The sequence below is a fragment of the Neofelis nebulosa genome, chromosome 14 (assembly GCF_028018385.1).
Source record: "Neofelis nebulosa isolate mNeoNeb1 chromosome 14, mNeoNeb1.pri, whole genome shotgun sequence".
Lineage (NCBI taxonomy): Eukaryota > Metazoa > Chordata > Mammalia > Carnivora > Felidae > Neofelis > Neofelis nebulosa.
Window position 1 is genome coordinate 79,085,272 of NC_080795.1, and position 6,000 is coordinate 79,091,271.

General features: G+C 53.1%; 1 protein-coding gene across 3 annotated transcripts in view; it reads right to left on the bottom strand.

The window, feature by feature from the left end:
* The window catches only part of COL22A1 (collagen type XXII alpha 1 chain), a 258,118-nt gene extending 252,356 nt beyond the window's left edge, over nt 1-5,762 (bottom strand). Inside the window, exon 1 of one of the 3 annotated variants that reach the window (XM_058699180.1) lies at nt 5,101-5,754. The gene's annotated coding sequence lies outside the window, so the exon portion shown is untranslated. Of the gene's footprint in view, nt 1-4,838; nt 5,048-5,100 lie in introns of those variants that run through there. The other 2 variants (XM_058699178.1, XM_058699177.1) reach the window with 2 other exon arrangements.
* Nucleotides 5,763-6,000: the final 238 nt, after the last annotated feature.

The window sequence follows — 6,000 nt, forward strand, 5'->3', positions numbered from 1 at the left end:
CGCACGGAGAGCCCAAGGTTACTTGCTCACAGCAGCTTGGGAGCAAAGGAAAAAAGTTGGCTTGCCATTAGGTGTTTCTCCAGAGACCTGGAAGCAATCCACCCAGGGCCTCATTCTGTCCATCACTTTTGCTGAAAGCAAATGGAACCCCTGCACCACTGCCCCGTGGGCTCCCAGCAAGCATTAGACCAAGTAAAACAAAATACAATTCAACCTTTCAATTATTAATGGAGTACTTCCTATGAGCCAGACATTGTGCTACAGAAACACGTTTTAGAATTCATTGTTACTGCTCCTGAATTGTTCAAACACCAGGGTCTTGATTCATGTACATGTTTGGATATAATGTTATAAAAGGATATTTGCCACAATGTTACTATTGGTTAAGGCAGGGTGCAGGGGTTTGCCAATATTGCCTCACTTGTAACAATATGCTTTTATTACTTTTATAATTGAAACCATCCTAATGAGAAAAAAAAATTTTTTTTTAAGTAAAAAGAGCTTCCAAATCTGCCTCTTTGGATGAATTCCATACATTTACCCTAGACACTCAGTCTGGAATTTTGGTTAAGGGCATGAGCTGTGTGCCAAGATGTGGGTTTGAATCCCAATTCTACTGCAGCTTACTAACTGTGAGACAGTCCTAAGCCTCAGTTTGTCCATCTGTACAAGGGGTAAGAGCACAGCCAATTCACAGGAGTAAATGATGGAAGTCAGAATGCCGAGCCCCCAGCCTGGGGCCAACTGGCACTCAATCTCAGATAGGCTCAGGGGGCACTTTGGTTTTGTTTTTACACAGCTCAAAAAAAAATGTCACAGGAAATGGGATCTAAGTTATGCCAAGTAGCTCCAAAAACACAACAGTAGGGACTGACAGACGGAAGTGGTAGGGAGAGCTTCCATTTCAATAAAAGGAAGACTTTTTAACCAGATACTCCACGATGCGTTTCAGGCTGCCGTGGGAAGCAGCGATTCCGCTGTCCAGGGAGGGGGGCCAAGGGAAGGTGGCCAGAGACGTGGGATGCAGTCAGCAGATAAGGAGGTCGGGCGAGGTGGCTCTGATGCTCAGTGCACAGTGTTCAGATGAGAGCGCCCTTAGAAGGGGTGATTATCTGGCAAAGCCCTGTGCAGTCGCTCTGAATCCATAATCACAAACAAGATAACAGTTGTTTTGTTTTTAAGTGACACTTTGTTTTGCTGTTTAGGCCACTTGGCTCTTTCTTGTTTTTTTGGACTCAGGAGCAGACTGCCCCCCAGCAACTTGGCGAAGCAGGTGGTCAAGGCCAGTTCCCGCGTCTGGGATAAGCCAGTATGTAGTTAGAGCAGAGACTTCTCCCTTGAGTTAGTTCCAGCCAAAAGATGGTGTAAATCCCTTCTTTCCCCTGTATTTTACTATGAACCAAACTGAAAAAAATTTAAATGATACTCTCACATCCACCAGAACACAGCCAGAATTAACTAGAAGGAACAAGCTTCCAGGGACCGGGAGTTTACTGGCTGCGGCACTCGGCCTCCGTAGTGGGCAGTAGGATGGAGCTCGGCCGTCAGATGGCTTTGTCACAGAATGATCCCGGTGTCTTCGCGAGCACAGCGCTGGGAGGCCCACCCTCCACACGTCCCCTGGGTCTCTACCAATACCTCCTTTATTCTGTGCTGTGACATTACCTGGTATTCAGCCTCTCGCGAATGCTCAGTCCTGATATCTCCCGAAAACACTGAAACACCCACATGCTTTGGCCCAGAAACCCTAGTCCTTGGGAATGATCTGAGCATGTCCTGGCCAGGTGGAGGAAGCCACGTGCACAAAGATGCCCACGGCCGTAGCAAGGGGGGATGGTTAGCTCATCCACTTGAAGGAATTTCAAGAAGCAATACAAAATGGTACCAACCCTGTCCCACACCTGCATGCATGTACACACACACACACACGTGTGCACACCCACAGCTGCACAATGCCAAACCCTGGGCAAGAAGACCAAAGGGTCAACCCCTCTGTGTGCTGGGACCCCAGGAGACCTGTGTTTGAGACCCACTTCTCGAAATACAAAGCAGGGAAGTCACTCCTGTTTTTCTGGACTCTGTTTCCTCATCTGTAAAATGGGGGCGGGGATCCCAATTCCCCCCTTCTCACCAGATCTTGTCCTTCCTTGATCTTCTAGTTGTTTGTGTCAGGCAACCTGGCATGTATTCAATTCCTCAGTAGTGGATTGGCTACAAATTCCCAGGGACCTTTCCCACCCTAAAAAATCACCTTGGGCTCATTTTCTGGCTCCTCTTGTGGGCCTGCATCAGTAAGGATGGGCCCTTTTGAGGGCACATTTTCCCAGCATGTGGAAACAGGTCTTTGTAGAAGTGACAAGGGGCTCTGATGCCCCAGAAGTGTCTCTGAGTCCTGACGCCTCGTCTTCTCTCCACCTGGCCTCAGGTAAGTCAATCACAGGTCCTTTCTTCCTCTGTTTATAAAACCGAGACATGAATGACACACAGAGTTCATGGTTCCGGCCCTCAGTGACCACACAAGCTGGGTCAGCCTTCATCATCAGCAGCAGCAGGACTGAAGGGAGAGAGGAGGCAGGAGAGGACTAGCGGAATTTTGAGGACAGAGAGGAAACACTCAGGAAGTGTAAGATCTAAGGCTGGGAAAAGACTGAATATACACCAGGCCCAAGTGTCTAAGGTCCAGCCCAACCCTTCACCAGCCATGTGAAATGGCCATCCAACCTTTGTTTAAACACCTGCAGTACTGCGGGACCCCCCACCCCCCCACCCCCGCCGAATGGCTCCCTCTGTCTCTGCACAGCTCTCCCTCCTGGGCTGGAATCCAGCGTCCAGAAAACTTCCCTCACCACGACCAAGAGAGGAGATCAACTGTGTCTTGTACAGGACATTCCTGCAGGCCACCATGGCCACCCCGCACTGGATGACCTTTCTTACGGTGGCAATCGCCCTTCCACACGAGCCGTGGCTTCTGTTCCCAGGAATCCTGGTTTCTCCCCCTCTGAAACCACTTCCACTTATCAACAACCCTCCTAGAATGGAATCAGGGAGGGAGAGAGAACCCGGCTCATCCAGTCCAGAGCCGGAAAACTCCAGTGTCCGAGGAGACCCTGCTCTGGTCACACAGACAGTCGTGGACAAGCAGAGGGCATCCACCTGGCTAAAGGGGACAGCTGCTCTGACTGTATACAAGGGACAAGTTGTCCTGTCTTCTTGTTTTTCAAGAAAAGACAAAGATTAAGATTTGCACGTAAAATCTGCCGAACAACTTCCTGGCAAGCAATTCAATCAAATTTAAATTAAAATCAAGTTCACAACTCTGTGGCTGGATCAGCCTGTGAGCTGTTTACTTAACCATTTTGTAGATGTGGAAAGGCTCTTCTAGACATGTGATGAAATCTGGAAGATTTTTGAGAGAGAGAGCGAGCGCACAAGCAGGGGAGGGGCGGAGAGAGAGAAAGGGGGACAGAGGATCCAAGAGGGGCTCTGTGATGACAGCATAGAGCCCAAGATGGGGCTCGAACTCACGAGCCGCGAGATCATGACCTGAGCCGAAGTCGGACGCTTAACCGACTGAGCCCCCCAGGTGCCCCTGTTCTGAAAATTGTAAAGGCCCCCCGGATGCCCTAGAGTCACTCCTGTGTCCCCGGAAAGAAACTCTTCATCTCTTCCAGTCTCTGGCCTTGCACGAGAGGCCCAACAACAAGGTGACGACTGCCCAAAGTCACAGTCAGACCCTGAGTAGCAGAGTGACAAGGAATTCTAGGACGGGGCATTGGTGCTGCCTCCCCAGGGCTGACAAGCAGAAGCCGCTGAGATGGGCAGCGTGCCTACCTCGTGCCCGGCTCTCCCAGAACAGTCCTTCACACCCCTTCTATCACCTCCATGTGGAAGATGAGGAAACTGAGGCTTGTGTGGACAGTCCCCAGCTCAGGCAGCCGTGTAAAGCAACAGGGTTGTGAGTGGAAGGGAAGGGCAGCCGCGCAGCTTGGCCTCACCTACACCTGCTGCACAGCCGGGCAGCGCGCTCCTCTCAGCCTGCCTCTGACTACGCAGAAGCCCTGGGGAATTTAGAACCTTCCTGCAACAGTGCAGTGAACTAAATAAACTAGAAGGGGCCCCAAGGTTCTCCCCAAAGCCGGGGGGTTCTCACAGGCAGGTGCCTGGCTGTCTGGGGTTTTGCTGGGCATAAACCATCAATGAGACGGGTCTGGGGCTGGAATGGCCCTGCGCAGGGTCACAGGTGTGGGGCAGGTGCCGGAAGGTGGCCAGGAGCAGAATGAACTGCTGGGGAGAGGGATCCAGCAGACCCCCAGGACTGGCCGAGGGGGCGGCACCTTCTTCGGGGGGGGGGATACCCTAGTCAGCGTGGCCCCTGCCGTCTCAGAGTTTCCACGGGAATAGGGAGAAGTGGGGCACATGCTACAATTAAACCACTAACTCAAGTTACCCTTCCCAACCTGGGACAGGAAACTCTGGCCTGCTGCGTTGGATGACACACAGGACAAAGGACAAAAACGGCACCCCTGGGTTCGAGACCACGAAGAGAGAGATAATAAACTGCTCAGATAGGAGAGAGATCCAAATTTCCACCAAAAAGGCAGAGTTCCCTGAAAATACTACAAAACCGAAGGTAAGCTACTCTCCCTTCCCTGCTGTTTCAATTTTCCTTTCCTTCCCCCCGCCCCACTCCTTGATTTTTTTACTCCAAATTTCTTACTGGAAAGTTGGAAGAGGCTGAGCTATCTCCACAACTTTATAAAAGCAGCAGCTTGGAAATGGGTCTCTGCATCTGACACACTGCAGGCACCTCCGGGCTCCTGCCTCCTGGAGCTGCTCACCTCAAATCAGACGGGTAGGTTCTCACTGACTTGGCTTCATTTTACCCTGAAGTCCGCAAAGCACAGACCCGGCAGCTCAGGACTGAGGTCACCCCCAAACAGCTTAACATTCAAGCTCCAGGAGGAAACAGCTCAGTTCAGAGAGGGCACTCTCCCCAGCTCCAGGCACCCACTGCTATTCCATCATCACCATGGGGAGACCGAGTAAGTCTGGAGCCCCGTGACCTCCGGCAGCCTCCAGGGAAGAGAACACGGGACTTACCTGCCAGGGCAGAAGCTGAAAACGATGCCAGCTAGGGTTCCAGTCCAGGGCAGGAATTCACCGGAAGCAGTGTCCTGGAAGGAGCCAGCCCCAGGCAGCTCCCTCCTGGGGGGTGGAGGGGTCACAGGCCAGCGACCCCTCTCACTCTGCCCCCCACCAAAAAAGATCTAGCAATCTCAGTCTTGAGATAAGGCTTGTAATAAGTCTGGGGGCACGGGTGCCTAGAAAGAGCTAGTTTTAAGACCAATAACTAAAGAAATAAAGCAAAAAGGTAAGGCTTGGAACTTGGAAAATAAAACAGAAAGTGCCGAACAAACACACACATAAGGAGAGGGGACACAGGTCCTCCGGGAGAAGTGCAGCGGCGGCAGCCAGCCCAGCTGCTGCCCAAGAACAAAGCTGCTCGGTCCCCCCAGGGGCAAAGTGGCTGGCGGTGGGAGCCCCCAGCTCGCAGCGCGGAGGGAGGAGCGGGCGGTGGGCGGGCTCGGGAGGAGGGCCGGCGGGAGGGGCGGCGGCCGGGAGGACCGCGGTCTGTGCCCCGGGGGGCGGGAGCCAAGCCCGCGGGAGGGTGCGCCCTGCGGGAAGGGGCCGGGGCAGCTCGGCTTCCAGGCGGTGAGGAGGCCGCCCTAGGAAGCCCGGGACAGGGGCTGACAACTCCCTGTCCAGTTATAGACTCCACCGGATATTTTGGTCCCTTTTACAGCCTACAGCCGGGTCTGAAATAGCCCCCCTCCCCTCCCCACTAAGCAGCAGCTGCGGCCACTTTGGAAAGTTTAGAGGGGCAGAGGGGCGGGGCGGAGGGTCTGGCTTTGCCCTTTGTCCTGCCAGGAGAGCCCCACACCTGTCCCAGCACCCACCTGCCTCTTCCTACAGGTGGCCCTGTTTCCTGGCCGGCTCTAC